General features: G+C 38.0%; 1 protein-coding gene and 1 long non-coding RNA gene across 10 annotated transcripts in view; one reads left to right on the forward strand and one right to left on the reverse strand.

Moving 5' to 3' along the window:
- The window catches only part of BIRC6 (baculoviral IAP repeat containing 6), a 178094-nt gene that overhangs the window by 25321 nt on the left and 133642 nt on the right, over window positions 1-19131 (reverse strand). The gene's annotated exons all lie outside the window — the stretch shown is intronic.
- Window positions 1588-19118, forward strand: LOC308193593. The gene is made up of 2 exons (XR_013949798.1): window positions 1588-16863; window positions 18003-19118. It is a non-coding gene; the product is annotated as an uncharacterized lncRNA (long non-coding RNA).

Genomic DNA, 19131 nt, shown 5'->3' on the forward strand with positions numbered 1-19131 from the left:
GTGGAACAAATGAAATGTATCCACTTGGTAGTTGTTCCCCAAAAGCTGAAACCTTTCTCAATTGAAACCTTTTTTTTTTTCTTAACCTTAATAAATTGTCTTTTTTTTTTTTTTTTTACATACTGCAATTTAGACTCTTCTAACTCAGCTCCTTCATATCATGTCTTGCATTACTTTTTTCCAAGGCTTTTATTGTCCTTATTAAAGATTATGACCCATGAAAGTATGCTTGTCCAAAACAAACAGAAATTCTAGAAATCTTTTCTAGAATTTCCCCTAGCCCCCAGTTTAAAGCCAAAAAGAGGGCAAAAAACATCTCTCTCTTAAGACTGGATATCTGGCTAAGCGTAAAACTCACTGTAGAGAGCTGAAAACTGGCAAACTTCTGTTTACTATCTTTATTTAGCAGTTCATCTACTCCTTGTGCCTACTTTACTTTCAATTGAAAGCGAATGCCAGACTGACTACAGTATATGTTTTCTGCAGATACGTCTCTGTTTTCTGAAATAGAAGACTCAAGCATTTTTTAAAATCTCTACGCTTCCTTGTAATTAGATAATCCAGACTGGGTAGCAATCGGTCTTTAAATCCTTATGCTTAAGCCCCTGGGATTCCGTGCTGCTGCTTTGCCAAGTGTCTGCCTGGCCCAGCGCTGCTGTTCTCTTACATGCTCACCTCCTCCTGCCTTGCCACAGGACAGCACCGGCCCGACGCTGGGGCTCAGCAAGTCCCGCAGCATTCAAACCAAAGTCCTGCAGCACTCAGACTCCAGCATCACCTTTACTGCTTTTAGGGCTTGCAGCAAATTTAGTTAGTTGGGCTTTTATCACACATGTATTCCCTTTAGATAGCATTAGGTATGTATTTGGGGAGTGCATTTCAGAAATATAAAAGATACAGCTTTATAACAAAAGTTATTGAGATCCCGTAATGAAGTCCTTTAAAAGAACCACATTAAAATACTAGTAACATGGAGAAAACTATAAAATGTAAACCTATTTCCATCAAACAGAAGCAACAGAACCTTTAGACTATGATCCTTACATACAGCTATCTCACCAACTGTGACCACAGCCATTTGAATTTTAAGCAAACATAAACATCAAAGAAGAACAAATGCTAAAGGTTAAATGCTAAATGCTAAAAATGCTGTTTTCTTTGAAGAATGCTATACCTCAGGAATATACTCAATTTTTTCTCTGCCTTACTGAATTGGGCAATGCAAGTGGAGGATAACATTTCGTTCATATTAAATAAAGTACCTTCTTGTGTTGGACTTTCATCACTAAATAAAAACAAGTAATTTTCCTTACAGAAATGCTATAATTTGAATAGTATTAGCAACCTTAAATATGTCAGAATTATTTTTATACGGGTACTTAAGTTGTATAAGAAGGTACTAACATCGTTTGATTTATATAGGCATATCCATAAGCAGACCGAACTGCCAATACACAGCATTCCTAAGATAACGGAAACAGGAGATCTGAATTCCTGGCTTTGCAATAAATGACAGATGGATACGTTATCCAGGACTCTGCTATCCCGAAGTCAAAACTGTTACTGAATAATGACAAATACCTGTTCTGAACAGCAGCCTGTACGGCGCCCTCAGCTCCCGCACCGAGTACAGCCAGACCTGCCGGGATGCTGGGCGCACACACACCAAACCGCGCACCCTTTCGCTTCTGCCCACCTCGGAGCTGTCTGTGGTCTCTGGCTCCGCACGGCTGTGAGCTGCTGAGGAACGTGCAAGCCCTAGAACCAAGCCGCATGTTTACACCAAAACAGAGGAAGAGAGATTTCTCTAGAGAGCAGCACTGCAACACCACCACAAGGTGGATCATGAGGTGATGACAGCAGCGCTCTTGGAGGTTGGACTCACGGTGGTGCCACAAATAGCAGATGTAAAGGGAAGTGACAGCAGCATCTTTATTACCGAGGTTGTCCTATTAATTGCAGAAATGACAGACATGTCCAAAAACCAGTGTTTTATTGTCCTTGATAATTAGCAATAAGTTCACTATAGCTTTTCTGGACAATAGGCAGTATGCACCTGAGGAGATTGGAGATCTCCTCCTCAGAGATCTCCTGCACGTGGGAGATCTTCAAAAGCAGCCTGGACATAGTCCTGGGCAGCCTGCTCTGCGTGTCCCTGCTTGAGCAGGGCTTGGACCAGGTGCCTCCAGAGGGCCCTGCCAACCTCAGCTGTTCTATGATGTTGTGATCTATACTCTCAATTCACACCGAAAAAGCATCTCAGGTCTAAACTTGCTTTTGTTTGTCGCGTTTAGGAAAAGCGGAAATCTCAGTCAGGTCAGTGCTACTTACTAAGGCAGGTAGGGATGGCAGATATTTGGAAAGCACCTCATGCTTCAGAGGGACAAGGTCCTTTTGAAAGCTGCAGACTTTCACAAATGCACAAAGGTCATGAGATACTACGGCACCTAGCACATTTTTGAGAGGTTCCACCACAGTCTAGTTGTCCCTGGAGAATAACTGATCCAGGTTCAAACATTAGCTGTGATCTCAGAAAACATTTTGATTGCTTTCCACACATCTATTTATTCATCACCAAAGCAGATCTGTTTCTTAAAAAGCCTATTCATATGCAATTATAGCTTTGGTATATAAAAAAGCACGAGAGCGGGTGGTTTCATAGGATCAAAGTATTGCCTTAAATGGCATAAGTATCTGTAACAAGATAATGCCCCAAGTGAGTCTAATGCATTTGCTTTCTTTTAATATTATACAATATTCAAACAAAGAATAGCCAGGCCTAATGGCCCATTAAATAGATAATACTGAGCAGCAATAAATTTTTCTGCAATTCATTTAACATCCTCAGTACAACTTAACTGGGTATGAATAAGATTATAATACTTATTTCCATTGCAATGGACATTTAAAACATAACACACAGAATAAACATTTATCTTAAAATAAAGCATTAATATAGCATATCCACTACATCAAAAAATCTTCACACTTTACAGCAGACTGAAGAAACCAATGGAGAAGAATAATTTCTAGGAAAATGATGAAAAGTTCTGCTTTACTTGCCTCTAATGTGAAGGCATTCCTGCTGTGATTCTTACCACGACTCAACTAGGAATTCCTATCCTGAAGTGCTTGCAAACATCACGTTTGCATGAGGCAAAACAAACACTTGAGAAAAACGAGAGCCACTTGAAAAAAAAAAAAAACAAAAAACACAACAACCCCAAACCAGTTGTAAATCGCACACTGACAGATAGGTATGATCCTGGCTTTTGTACTATGAAGGAATCTGCACATAGCTGTTCTTAATCCATCCTCTGTACTTCATTTCTCATTTACTCGACTTGCTTCATTTCAGGACTTGTCTTGAATTTCAACCAAGACCCACAAAAGTATCACTTTCTCAAACTACTTTTTGTATGTGCAGTTTCTTTTACTTTTTAACAAAGCACACGACTGCCTTTCTGCCTTTGTTGAAGGAAACGAGGGTGTGCTGGTAGCAGCCACAGAAGGCACCCCTGGAAAACTCCTTCCAATTTACAGCCATTTCTTTTGTTTTCTTGAAGAGCTCTGCCAGGCAGACATGAGAGGCATGGTCACGAATGCACATTTAAAAGGAAACCACTGAAAAGAAAAAGGCATTCTATAGAGAACGCACAATCTAGAAACAAGAAATGTAAAGTTAAACTTAAAAATTCCTGCAAATGGTTACAAGTATGGCTTACATTTAATAGATCAGAAGAGGGGAAAAACAGTTTAAAACTTTAACAAATTGATTTCGATAATCCAAGATAAATTTGAATTCTGATTCTGCAATAATGCTCATCTCCCATGCCAAGAGGTTTGCTTCTTGCATGGGGCAGAGTTCCAGTGACCCAAGAAACTCCTCTAAGTTTTATTTCCTGGTTTGGTTTGGTTCTACTTTTCTCCTTTTTCAGTTAGACTTTATATCTTCCTAGAAAGATGAAGTGTTTTTTTTTTTTTCCTTCAGTATTTATCAAATCCTGCATCTATTTTAAGTAATGTGAAAGAAAACCACTAACAGTTATGTAGAGCAACTCATCTATTTACATCATACAAAAAGCTGAAAACTTTCTACAGTGTAACTGAACCTCCCCTGCAAAACCAAAAACAAGAAAATACCTTTGTATTCCAAGAATCTTTTATTTTTAAAGTAGTAAAGTTTAAAAGACACTGGTCTCATGAATTTAAAAAGCTAAAAGTAGATAAGACATTCTCATTACCACTCCACTTATTACTAACTCTAAGTCCAATGTTAAGATCATGACTGCAGTACAACACAGACCTGCCACTGATTTTTTTTAACCTCCAAATCATTTACCAACAGCTCTCAAAGTTCTGTCAATTTTATACCATTCCTAAAATATGCTTAGTAATTAGTGAGGATGTATTTTTGATGCTACAGTATGTTATTCAAACCTAAAAACCACAGCTGTGATTAAATGGAAGATTTCGGGATCTCATTCTCCTATTAAAGACTTTCAGTAGCAAAAAACACCACAGCTCAAAAATGCCACACAAAAGAAACACTAATTTTGTATTTTTAATTAAAACCTTCAGACACAGCCTTGTGGCCACAGGTACTGCCAAGCGTACGTGTGAGACACGGTGTTTCCAACAGGGCCCCTCTTCTTCCTCCTCTTTCTAAATATTTTACAAGTGCAGGCGTCCCTCAGCCCCTTTCACCGCATCTTCTCAAACATATGATCTATGAATGCAGTCCATGCTGCAGGCGATAGTGTCAGTTCCAAATGCGTCATGCTCTACTGCCTCTTGATTTTCTGTTTCACAATCAACCCAGGGCAAGCATCTTTTATAATAGGCCTAATTAGCACCCTATGTTCTGCTCCATTTTCATAGTAAAAAAGGATTGCCTATAGAATGCTTCAAAATCAGAGATCTTTAAGAAATCATTAGCCTTAGGGCAAAAATAAAACCGAAGTTTTCTAAATATTGTCATCTTGTAATCATTTAATTAGCCTGACTTTTACTTCACTTTTCATTATGGGAATGACACAAACATTTTCACAGTACCATTTTTGATTATACATATTAAAAAAGGCATCAGAAAAGACTAGTCTTTTTGCAATAGGAGGAGGGGTTAAACCTCATTTTGGAAGCCTGCTCACAGCTACTGAGTTTGAAACCCTGTGCCAGAGCAGAGTAAAACAATGCAAGAAGGGGGTAGGTGGGTGTGTGCCTCCCAGCATGTGCAATGTCAGGCTCCAGGTTGCTTATGATTATTATTCTTATTCTGATCCAGCCCTAAGTCCTTGCTCCTATAGTGTCAGCACCAAGCTCATTATCAGTCCAAAAAAAAAAAATAACATCAAATGTCAGAAAATGGAAAGAGAAATTAGAAATTACTTATTGGGACTGCACTCAATCAATAGTATGACTTCCACACTGTGTTTTTTTTCCCTTGTCTCAAAAAGACAGAACTGGCAAAGGGATGAGAGGTGACTGAACAATCGAGCTTCTGCACTATGTAAAATGAAACAAATGAAGACTTGGCAGCCTCAGTGACTAATGAAGTGTATGATAAAGTTTTTCTAAATTATTAGTAAAAAAAAAAAAAGAACATGAATAGGGCTGATGGGTGCATTAAAAGGACTAGGCATGCCATTAGAAGACTGCAAATTGTGAAAGAGCAGCAGTATGCATTACACAACGCATCGCTGTTGAACTTTGGAAGAGCTTAGCACTAAATGCTGTGGCATCAAATATTGTTACAGGTTCAAAAGTAATTGGGTAAAGTCATGTAAGAACAGGGCACCGAGGACTAAATGAGGTGACACAAGCCCTGGCCACGCAGCAGGAATAGCAGGGCGGCACTGGTATGTTAGTCCCACTCCTGTAATTCTCCCGTAGGCAACTCTCATTGTCCCCTAATGGTGATAAAAATAACAGGCTAACAAACGTGGGCTGTCTTGGCACTGCTGCTCTTGTAAGCTTCTTCTAGGAAATGCGGAAAACCCAACATGTTAACTGCAGCAGAAAAAGGAAACAGTGTATTTCAATTACAGAGGCAAAATGCATTGCTCAAGCCGGTCAGTCATCTCGAGTTAGTGCAGGAACACTGCTCAAGGGACCAGACCATTGCTCTTAACTATTTCTGTTTCACTTAACTTTTCACCAAAGTCAAATATGCTTTAAATATAAGTATTTTCAGGAAAGTTTTGTTTACTAGTGAAGTTGAACAATGTTACTCACTTAAAAACTTGTCATAAATACATCCATGAACCCAGAAAAAAAAAAACAAAAAAAAACACCTTTGCCAGAAGCACGAGCTATTATTTCATGAAGCCAGTGCGTACAGCTGAATAAACAGACAATTTCCTTTGTTTTGAAAGGAGCGGGAAAAAGAAACCCAACTGATATGAAAGATATAAAAGAGAATCTCAGCTTTTAAAGCATAAGCGACTACTAAAACCATGCGTTATCCACAGAATTGCAGATATTACAACTTCCATGCCACACTCAAATCCCAGATAATGGAACCCATTAGAGATACTCCTCTCAGCCATTAATACTTCAAATAGTCTTAAAAAGGCAGTCAGTCAGTGAAGGGATGTTTCTTGGAGGCTACAGAGCCATCTAACATGGGTAGTGGGAAACATATTACCAAGTAAGAATAATTAATGAAAACTAAAATTGAAACATTCCACATTCAATTTTGTTTTGGCTTTCATTTGCTGTTTGCTTGCTTTGTTTTTAAATGGTGCAGTAAGCATCAGTGTAGAAGGGATTTAACCAAAGTACTGCAGAGGAAACTCCTCCTGCCACTGGATCCAACACTCTAGCTTCCAAAAATCTCCCCTCCCAAAGATCACTGGATTTACCCAGTATCAGTTCTTTAAAACCAACAAAATACGAAGAAAAGCAAGTAAAGGATAAAGCTCTAACCAAATGATGTTTGCATCCAAATCTAGAAAACAAGTATAAGGAAGCATCAATGTAAAGCTGCAGGATAGCTTTAGATTATCCAACAAATATACACAAAGATATATTATCAGTGATGATAAAAGAAAAAGATAGAAGGAAATATATATAAGGGCAATCAGTGAGTGCTTAAGAATGAAGGTTTTTTGCCTGGTAGAGGATGAAAAAAACCTCCATTATTAATACACCTCTTTGCTATGGCATTTAATAAGATAAAAAAGACCAATAATTTATATTTGAAGTAGACATATTGAAATAAATCTAATACTAGAGGTAAGCTAAAAGGATAAAATTAATTTTCTACTTAACCAAGGAGGTAAGAAAAACATTTTTCCTCAGAGAAATTACCTGACTTAAACAAATAGCCTGTGGACTGAAACTTTCTTGACAAATAACTAAGTAAATAAATAAAAATCAATAAAAGTCACCCCATGTTAAGCCTGTTTGAGTTCTGATGCAATCAAATTCTTGCACTTAACACAGTAACTGTATTTGTTGGCCCATTCATTTGCTGCAAGCTCAGATGGCACATTGCAAGTCTGTTACTAGAGCACAAAATACATGCTTCTCCCCCTTTTGAATTCCTAAATCACAAACCATTAAGTTAAGCAAGATAACTGAAGTTAATTCTCAAGTGCTGAAGCTAATTCTCAAGTGCAGGCACTCCACACAGATGAAAGGAAAGGTATTACTGCTCTGACAACATAAAGCATGATTTTTGAGGAAGTTAATCTGGCTTTCATCATCCCTGCACTGGGAGAAGGAATAGTGATTTCACTATTTTTGGCAAGCCGAGTGGGCAAGCAGCCACCTTGAAATGGTCCTCAGTCTGACTGTTACCCCTTCCAGCCCATAAAACAGTCACTAGTATTTTAGGGTAAGATGGGAATTGAAAATTAGATGGAAATCTGCCATTTCATAGCACATGCTGCAGAAATCAACATGGAAATTCAAAATTAGATAGTGAAGGATTACTTTTTTTTTTTCTTTTTTAAAGACATTACTTCAGCAGATGGAAAAAGGCCAAGACTCACGTCTTCTCTTCAAACTACTAGACCATCAGCAGAGGATACCAACATTCCCATGGGAATGGGGTGAGGTGCAGTTACCGTGCTTCGCGGCAAACTTTCTGTACGATTGGGCATACCTACCAGATCATGCCCTCAGGTGACAGCAAGGAGACTGCCTTATTCTGCCTTAAATATCCAAACATTTTGCTTGGCCAAGATGGCAAGAGCCTTTGTGGATCATCCCCTAACTCAAAAAAAAACCCAACATATGCTTTTGTTAATAAAGAATACTAGCTTGAGGTTGTCCTCAGAGAGGACAAGAAGATCTGAGCACTATTAAAAACCCAGACTGTGTGTGTTGAAGTAAGCTATCATAGATGAACTCGTTTTCTAGACTAGCTGCTTCAACTACAGAGATGTCTCCTGTGACCTCCACTCAATACTACAAATACACTCAGATTAAGAAAGGAGGTACTATGACAGTGCCTGCATATGAATATAGGAAATGCCAGATATGCTTATAACATTTTATTTTTAAAAAGAGGAGAGAAAACGAGACTACACACAAAGGACAGATGTGACAGTGAGACTTACTGCCTGGAATAATCAAGACCTATCACTTCACCAAACAAATGAGACTTTCAGCTGCTGAAATGAAAGCCAGCGCCCCGTGTTGCACTACGTTCCTCTTCAAATGCACGCTGAGCCACCTGCCTCTGAACTGTTAAAACTCTGCCCTTTGAGTACAGCGAACTCTTTCTCAGGAAAGATGAAGTAAAATATCTAAAACTAACCATGGCAAGGTGCTCACTACATGAACAGAAAGAAATCTTGTTCAATTATGCTACCTACATGATTGATTAAGCCACTAATATAGAAAAAAGACAAAAAAACTTTGAAAATGCATTATTTACTGTCCTTTGGGGAGTCTCTTGTGGATACCAATAAGAGACACATGGCCCAGTAAGCACTTATGGTGCCTTTAGCAATAAGGAGCAGGACAGGAGAATAAAACTGAAGGAAGGAAGTGGCTCCAACATTTCTGCAATATTATATGGACCTACAGGACACCTAGTGTGATGTCGTAGTCCTCTGATGCAATGGTCTCTTTTCAAAAAAGCACTGAGGCTGTAGGTGATGAAAGGCATCTTAAATTCTTAATGCCTCCAGTAAAAATCAGTGAATGTGTTGGCAGCACGTGGCAGACAGCAGTGCAATCTATTCCAGACAGCCAGCACTCATACTCCCAGCCACATTTACCAAGTCTAAATGAAACCATTGGAGATGTACAGTCTGACTGAAGTAAAATAAGAAAAAATGGGAGCCCCGATAATAGTTACTATGGAAACCTTGAAAGATGCAATGTGGTACCTCAAATTTTAAATGTCCTGTCAAATGTCTTTACCAATTACAGTGCTGAGGGAAAACATTTAGTAGTTAGAGGCTCCCAGTCTTCTCCTATAGGCAGGGATATACCGACCTCCTATAGAGCAGTTTTGGCTTCCAATTAATGAAGTGAAAAAAGGAACTGCTGGATGAAACACTCATGGGCCTTAGCAGTGAGATAAAATGGACCAGGAAAGCTTAAGGATAGACTCTCTCCACTTTAAACAAGGCAGAAACTCTACTGCCATATCCATTGAACAGTCTCATCAGTGACCTGTATCAGTTTTTGTAAATTAAACAGATATCACAAGCCAGTGAAGAGAGAATTTCATGGAACACTTACAGCCAAAACCAAATACTTTTGAACACAACAGCTCCTACCTTTTATTTCTCAAGTGAATAACCCAAAACAAAAGTACAGAAACTAACTTCAGTAATGAAATGAACACCAGCTGCATCTCAAGTATGATTTGTTAGCTTCTACACATCCTTCTATCAAGGAAGCTTATTAAAAAAGATAACTCATCTTTGGAAGGCAAACACCACAATTTAGTTTCCTTTTACATAAAACATATTGCACAGCAGAGTGCAAGGCATCAAGGTCTGCCAGAAAAATATACCTCACATTAGTACCAGAAGAGTAATGTTTAAGCAGATCCAAAGGGGATATAAAAAAAAATTACAGGTTCTTGGCAGACAGATACAAATCCATAAGTAGTCTGTTGCTCGTGCTTCAAGACAATCATACTATCCTGTAACCACAGAGGTCCAGAACTTCATATTGGTCTCCAGATGAGAGAGCAACCTTGTTTACTTATGCAATCAGGATTGTCCTGTAAAGAACCTTCAGGAACTTAAGTCATTTGGAAAAAACTCTGTGATTTAAGGCACACAAAAACAAACAGACAAAAAAAAAAAAACAAACTGAAACAAAACAACACTCAATTCCAGAGAACCGTTTTTCTGAAAAATACTCCACAGAAATTAGGCAGCAAATGGATAGGCAAAAAGCAGAAATAACAAGGTGCGATGTGAGAAGCCCCACTGAAATCCTGCCTTAACCCCTTCTATCTCTCAGCTGTTTTCAACCATCTTGCCCACAATACTCCCTTCCTTATGGAAAAATCTAACATGTACTTTAGTTCACTGTGATCTAGTGAGCGGGGCCAGAGGTTGCAAGTTAGTTTGAAGTATGTTCCACATATACAGCTGCAGAAGTCATCAGCAGCTGTGTAAATCAGTGCAAAGCTCTGCAGTTAATGGTCTGATGTTCAAAAGCAATCTACAACAACGTGCAGTACAGGAACAGATAAAGATTGAAGTAAAAGTTACAATCGCTCAGTGAGCTTTGCTAAATAATAATTTCTTGGAAAAAAAAATTCATTAGCTCTTTGGAGCTAGTAAGATATAGTCTTTAAACAACTAAGCGCCTTATTTGCCACACAATCCAGTACCTAATTAGAAATGAAAGCCGGGATGCACTATTCCTCATAACAGTAACATCTTTAATTCTCCATACCATGTTTTGATACATACTTCTTAATGACTCCCTATAAATTACAATAACGTTCTGCAACACAGTTGAGTGAGAAGCACAACTTTACAATTGTTTCTTTCATAAATATTGGGTATTATTAAGCATTCAAGTGAATAATCAGTTTTGATATTTTCAAAAATATCTGTTCATGAAGTTCTACTCCAAAAGCACTATCTACTACAAAATAACCTGATACCTTAAGAGCTTTTAAAAGACAGTAAGCATATGTTCATATTCTTTTGCAACAGAAAATAAGAGATTTCATGAGGAGAATATCACGGTCTTGTTCCAAAACCATTTACAACTAAGGATGAAAAACCAGAGGAAAGAGATGTAGCAAGAGGTGCTGTGATTGGTGGTATCTCCCAGATTTCTTTTTTGTTTGTTTTTTAAAAAGAGCAGTCATCTGGAAACTCATACGGACAAGATTTGTTCTTACTCACCAGGGGAGATGCTTTAATGCCTTTGGAGAAAGAGGTATTTGTTTTGGTACTGTTCTCCAAGAGCTGGACTAGGATCAGTTCTCACTGCTCTCCTGGCTTGCCCATGAGAAGGGCCCAATATTCACTTAACAGATTCCTCTAACACAACAAAATTTATAAACATGACAGCTCAAAAATGTGGTACTTGAAAGCCTTAATTATCCTCCTGAAGCATGCAGCCTACACTCAAACCAATTTGAAGAAACAGTCCCCAGTACTTTTGACAAAAAAACTCTGGAGCTGCAAAGAACAGCACTGAATCATCATTGAAGCATCTTAAAATTAACTAATCACTTTTTAAAGGTACAACCCCATATAAGAGATTCTTTTTGATATAAGCAAAGATAAAAATGAAGATGCCTGACGTCCTATGTGAGATGAGAAACAACAACAAAAAACCTCGTCTTTGCTCCATCATTCCTTTCCACTACATTCAGACCACACCTGGGGCTGAAACCCTCACCTCTACCCCTCAGCAGCATTCATCAGTCACTGACTCCTGAGTTGTTTCCATTCATCAAGAGAGCGATTAAAATAGTTGCCCCCAACCCAATATAGGACGTATCACTCGACACCCTCCAAAAGCAGGCTGGCTGAGCTAGCAAACTTACCACTTGATAAAATACTGGTATGCATTCTGACCATATCCACGGACAGCAAAGCAGCAGTTGATCTTGGCTGCTGCTAAGAGAAGTTGGTGTCAAAAAAGGCTGTGGCAGAAGAACTGGTATTACTCCCAGGGTCGAACTACTTTGGGTGGCATTTATAAAGCTTTAATTGATTTCTTAATGTAGAACTATTTTCAAGCAAGTGTGAGAGATTACAACAAGCAAGTTTCAGGTGAGTGAAGACTGATATGTGGGAACAAACTAGAATAATTTATGTAGTTAGCTCTGAGAGAATTCTGTATTTTTCCAAGGATATTCTCAATCAGTAACTAAGTTACAAGCTCAGAAAAGAAAAGTCACTGAAGTTCCTCAGTCAGAAGAAAAATTATTACAAGATGTAGATGCATAGGTGAAGAGTAAACATCATCCAATCAGTGGTAAGAGGAAACACACGATAGAGCTGTGAATGAGAGCAATAACGAATCTAAAAGCAACTTCCACTGTTACAGACGCAGGATCTTAGTTCTTTTTTTCTCAACAGGGTAAATAAAGACTTGGAAAACCATCTCAAACTAACCGCACCATCCATCACTGCTGACTCAAAGGCATTGCTCGTCACCTACATCATAAAAAAATAAGCTAGGAACTCCCACAAAATAAATAAAAAAACACACAACAGTAGCTGTGGGTAGTTCCCATGAGAATTAAAAAAACAAAACCCCAAAAAACCTAAGGAAGGAGGATGAAGTGGCATGGATATCCCCTTCTAGCTCATGTTAGGCTAACCAGTTCATCTTAATTATTGCATGTCCCAACAGACACAACTTTGCTCTGTTGTTCTGCAATTCAAACCAAAAAAGTGTCAGATCTCATAAGGGCTTATGGAGTTCATGGAGGTCATCACAGAAGAAAACCACAATGCACTACCTACAGGATGCATTTGCTACTGCATTTCAAGCATTTTCCTGCATCTTCGAGAAAACACAGAACAACTACAAGAGAAAACAATCTTCATGGATAAATGATGTATGAATGATCTTTTGGATTTTGTTACAGCTTCCTAACCTGAATAGATTTTTAAGTCTAGACATTTTTTAATTTTTTTCTTTCCATTTTCTCCTTCCAATTTTTCTTTACGTTCTGCTATAATTAGCAATCTTTTACAGAGCATTTGCTCTCTGTAAGGGCAAGCAATATGTGACTCAAAATATGCATTTTTAATGAAGATATAGCATACAGGATTATCTTAGAGTACATGAAAATCAAAATTGTATTAATCCATAAAAATGAGTGAGGAAAAAAAGAAAAATTATACCTTGGTTAAGAGTTCTTGTTTCTTTTGTAAGTGTGATGTTATGAGTGTAACACATTACCCACAGCAGTAGTGTATAGCAGGATAATGATCATCTGAAGTCCAAGACCGTAAATCATTGAATCTATACCACTGAGTCTTTACAAGACGGCCTGGCAACCCCCTCTTGTAGTATGAATATCTTTAGAATATGACATATATTTGTATTGCCTGAGGTCTATTTCCATGCAATACAAATGCTCAAACATCAGCAGTAATGAACAGAATGACCTCCAATCAACAGAATTTGCTCTGCTCTGGGATGCTACATAAATTAGATGCCAAAGTCTTACCAAGTGCTTTAAAGCTTTGCCTAAATGGAAATAACAATTCAATTTAGTATATTTCTGGATACCAAACCCAATTAGTATGTAATTTAATGTTCAGCCCAAAACAGGTGCTTTTATTACTGACTCACATAAGATGTACTGACTCTAATGCTACTTTACGTAAAATATCTCCCCAATCTTCCAGATACAATCAAATACGATGCATAAATCAAGGCCTTTTCAAATCAAGCCTGTATTACTCACTTGAGTCCACGTGAAAAATCCCATGTGAAATTTTCTCTTCCCATTGGAGATGCATTGTAGCTATAAGGAAATTATTTTTAAATACCAGCTTTCACCCCATACAGATGAACTCCTCGAGGTTCCTGTAATTAAGAAACGTTAGCACTGACACTTTTTTCTACTTCTTTTTTCCCCTTGAAACAGCAACTCTTTGACAGCACTGACAACTGAGGCAGCTACTGCCCCATCCCTCTTACTGTGCTGTGCTGTTGAACTATTTTTGGCTGGGTCTGTTCTCAAAACCATGGCATTTCTGCACAGACATGCACCTCAATACAAAGGAAGGACGGACGGGCCATCAAACCAAGGTCCAGGCAAATGCTGGATCTGAATCATTGTGCAGGAGCTGTCACTCCCCCTCAACTGCTTGCAGAGGGAGCCTAGAGAGATTTGTTTCCCTGGGTTTGTGCAGCCCCTGAAGTGTCAGCTGCATCACAACTCTTTAAACGGAAGACTGGTATGAGAGCTCAACCATGGCAAAAAACAGGCCAAGAAATACTTTGTGAGTCTTTTGCTGCTCTCTGCAGATACGTCTTAATTAGCTGGTTATTGGCAGTGCAGCTGCTGAATTTACTTCGTTGTCACCACTTACGCTTGACAATATTGCACAAAATTCTTCTGCTGACCTTGAATCCTTTAAACCAAGTCATATTAAATTGACAAGGTGACAGATTCCTACCCTCCAAGTAGATCATTAATCTTTTTAAATAAAAGATGCACATTGCACAGTTTCTCTCCTTTCACAATGGGTTTGGTTTTTAACATGTGAGGGTTAATACGATGTAATGGCTTAAATATTAGATTAGTTAGGTGCTTTCAGCAACGTGAATGATCAGAATACACAGGTGAAATTTTCCTCATTTTTCAATCTCTAAATGGATCTAAAAGAATACAGAAATACGTTCAAGATACTTTGACAGGAAACAATTCCAGGAACAGCCGAAGCTGCAGCAGGCTTTCAGAATAAAGCTTAAAAGGAAAGCCGATATATACATACTAGAATATATTTTAAGGAAGCTCTGCTGGAGAGATTGAAACTAATACTTTAAACCTTTCATCTAGAGTCAAACAGTTTCACTGAGGCAATACTAAACTCAGGATAAGGGGCAAATCAAGTACCAGTACCACACCATGCACGGTACTTCAATCACGGTATTTAACATTAAGATAACACACATGTAAAATGTGAACTTTTGCCTAGCACTAAGAAACCAAGAAAACGAGTGTACTTGAACACTTCAGAAAAATGATGAAAATATTTAATATGTGAATAAATTAATTTGAAATTGGAAGCATTTAAAAGCAATGATTTTCCCGTCTTTTGCTTTCTATAAAAGCTCACAAAGATTATTGAAAACTGAATTTCAAACAATGCTTTTTAATTTCTAAAATATGCTGTTCTGGAAAGTGATTGAGGTTTCCAGTTACATTCCTACTGGTTGAATTCAATGTAATTATGATTTTTCATACGCATAAGCTTTTTTGAGCTTTGGAACTTTGAAGTGGTTGATTTTGCAAAGGCTTTTTTGAAGTAGGCTTTTCAATATAGTTAAAACGTATTTTCCTTCATATCAAGAAACTATGCACTGTTTCAAGAAAAACACATTGTATTATTAGCCTTCATAGAACAAAGTGACTGAATAAAATCATTCGAAGCACAGCTACCTGCAGAGGTAATTAGAAATGTGGTTTATCCTCTGTAGAGACTGGGAAGAAGAGAGCTTCCCCCTCCCTCTGCAGTGGCACAGGCGAAAAAAACCTCTCTGATTTACCTAGGAAGAATCTGAGTTACTGCTTCCTGCGAAATCAGAACAGGAGCATTTGTCTGCAAGTCTGTGCCTTCATTAATTACGCACCAACCTGCATTCTTCGGTGGTGAATACAAAAAGGGAAAGCCTTAGAAGCAGCATTTCCCTTAGAAACAATTGCCTGTCAAACAAAGCATAAAAAGACAAAAGGCAGAAACACTGTTTCAGCTTGAATGCCTTAATGTCACTATTTGTCATGCAGCACTTCATCAGAAAACCCCGAAGTACAGTTAACTCCACTCCTCGTCATGCCGCACACTTTCGCTGCTGTTGCAGGATGAAAATGTGCCCGGCCTGACAATGAACCAGCAGAGCCAGCGCACATTGTTATGCAACTCGCCGTCTGCAAGGGTGCCTCGTAGCTCCTTCTTTATTCAGCGAGTGCCAAGTGCATGTTTAATCAATGTCACAGCTCGCCACAGTGTGCAACTAAAGCCGCTGTCATTCCTCTCTTCAGATTTGTCGGGCTAAGTTATGCAATGCTCCGAAGAATACCTTGGAATTATTTGCAGAGCCTCTGAATGCAGGTGTGTGACAGCGTTTACACGGCCGCCACTGGAACAGGCTCCTTCTTCTCAGCCCTTCTCAGCCTGGACTAAAATGACATAGTGTGACTGCACGTAGCGCGCTGCATTCGGAATTACAGCATGGCAACGTGAGAAGCCTCTTCAGACGGCTGCCACTGAGAGTAAATCAAAGGCTGGTGGGTTTTTTTGAAGTCTTAATAAATAACTAAATACAATTGAATAAAGCAGGAGCTGTTTCTTTTTCTTTTTTTTCTTTTTTTTTTTTTTTAAGGCAAAACCAAACAGGATGCATGTCGTTGCTTTGCATCATCCAGGAAAAAAAAATCCTCATTTTAATGAGAATTAGTCAACAGTGAGGACCATTACCAGAAAGGGTTTTTCTGTTTTTGACTACACTTGGCATTAGTGGATTACTGAGGCAGAAGGCCAGTCATTTGGAAGATTCGGTAACGTTATTATCCTCGCCGTTAAACTTCTTCCTCAAGGAACTGTTCATGCTCCTATCTGGTCTGTCTGAGTGAGGAGAGCAGCCCCTTCATGAAGATAAAAGCCTGGTTTGCCACTGAATCTACGAGTAAGAAGCATGTCTGATGACATTTTATTCCTGATGCAATGTAGGGTAAGAAACATCTTTTTTTTTTTATTGTTACCTTTCTAAGTATGAGATATGCTCTGAGCTGGTGGCTTTAATTCGACTCACAGCAGAAATAGGTTTATCATCAATGATTAAAGATGTTTGCCAGGAGAGAAAAACGCTGTAGCACTATAAAATGTGATTGCAAAGCTTCACTAAACGTGAGTTATCTGAACTAGCAGAAAGCCCAATCAAATTTTAGTTTAAGATTAGAATTTTCTGATCAGGAAGGCTAAAATAGCAGAGCAAATTATATATAATGTTAACATTTCAGCTGCCAAACAACATAATTTTACATGGGATATATTTCTAGAGGATATTTGACTGTAAATTAAGAGTACAAGAACAGCTAAGTAATAGAGATGACCTGTCAACCTCACTTTTGCAACAGAAAAGGTAATAAATCATACACGCATCTGTAAATATCTATCTGAAGTCCTTAAACTGCACAGTATTTTGCTACTATGGAAGTACTACCATCCTTTGGCATACTGCAGTAATAAGCATATATAATAGTAATAACCTTTATATTTGAAAAGACAGACGTTTTCTGTTTAGTGTTTACTGTTGCATGGATGCCCAAAAGCTGATCTATTAAACAAGTAAAAGGGTAAGACCTCACCTGCAATTGCCTGCTTATGGCTCACTGGTCAAAACAGACTGAGATATTGTGTTAGAGGCATATTTTCCGTGTTCGGAAGCAGCAGACATGAATATTTGCAACTGGTTTTGTACTGTGACAGTGAAATATTTAACAGCTGAAAATTCACATCATCTCTCCAGGCATTTCAGAGCATTCGACAATGCCCACATACCTGCTTTCATCTATTTGATGTTTCAGAAAGAAACAAATTAGCTGGCTAAGACAAATTTTAAATTTCTTTTATAATCAAGCATATTAATTAACTTGAAGCATCAAGCTATTTTTCACTTCTACCTGATCTGCATCTACAGAACGATTACTTCTAACACCTACATGTCCATACATAAAGAAAACAAAAGATGAATACAACTCAAACACAGAAATAATAAATATTTTGTAAAGAAGTACAGAATTGCATTTAAAAACATCAAAGCTTGCACGTTCGTCAGACCAGATTTACCATTTGCTTTCTTTCTTCTAGCTAGCTGCCAGAATACTGGTGAAGATATTTGCAGGAAAAATGGGAACCTCTGCCATCACAACACTGGAGGATGTAAAAAGGCGAGAGGAGAAGGAGGAAAAAGAAGAATCTATTCTAGCACTGCTTGGAATTATTGGAACTGTGCTCAATTTATTTGTTATTGTTTTTGTGTACATCTACACTACGCTTTGATGGCATTTGTGAACATCAATTGCATAGCACACAGTGCAAAGACCAGCGACAGTAAGGATGATTTCTAAATTTAAAGCAAAAAACCAAACCAAACCAGTCTGACAATATTATCAATAACATTCCAGAGCAAAGTGCCTGGCTAAGGGCACTGCAACAATGACTGCTAAATGTATCTGTGAGCCCAGCTAGGGTGCTAAATTATGTAAATGAAGACAGACAATATTCAATTTCTCACTGATAACAGATGAAAGCCTAATAGTGGAACCCGAGACAGCACTATTTTATTGCCAACAAACACGCAAGGCACAAGAAATATAAGCAGAAAAACAGTGAGAACAATCAGAACACAGAAAGAGATTAATTAAATATACGAATACATACAAGCAAGCCCCGTGATGCTTTCTGTAGTTTTGTGCAATATGTCTCTTCATAGCTGAGACCCGAAAACAGACAAAAGTGTTTTATTTTTAAATCACTATAATTTAGGCTTAAAATCTACACTGATATGTAATAAGTGTGGAAACAGGAACACTGTTATACCAAAAAATTGTAATACAATAAGTAAAATTTTAACTACTAGCTATATTCTGCAGCATTTTTGTTAGTCTTGTGGAAAGCTGGAAAAGGTTAGAGTTTTCTTGCCTTTATTGAATCTGTATTTGAAATCATGCTATATTGATGATGTGCTTTTCTAATTAAAAATCCTTTAAAGTGGTGTAAAAAAGTAAAGAAGAGTTTTAGTACTTCTTTTAAGAAATATTAAAAATTACAATGATACTGTAATACATATTCTCCAAAGGAAAAAAAAAAGTAAATTACATTTTCCATATTGCTGATTTTAGAATGTGTTTAATGTAAGTCAAATACAACTTCCATGTTTTTATCCTGTTGCTTATTTTCAAGTAAAATAAAATGTATCACAAAGGATTCCTGGTTT

This window comes from Anser brachyrhynchus (genome assembly GCF_964034855.1).
Source record: "Anser brachyrhynchus genome assembly, chromosome: 3".
NCBI lineage: Eukaryota > Metazoa > Chordata > Aves > Anseriformes > Anatidae > Anser > Anser brachyrhynchus.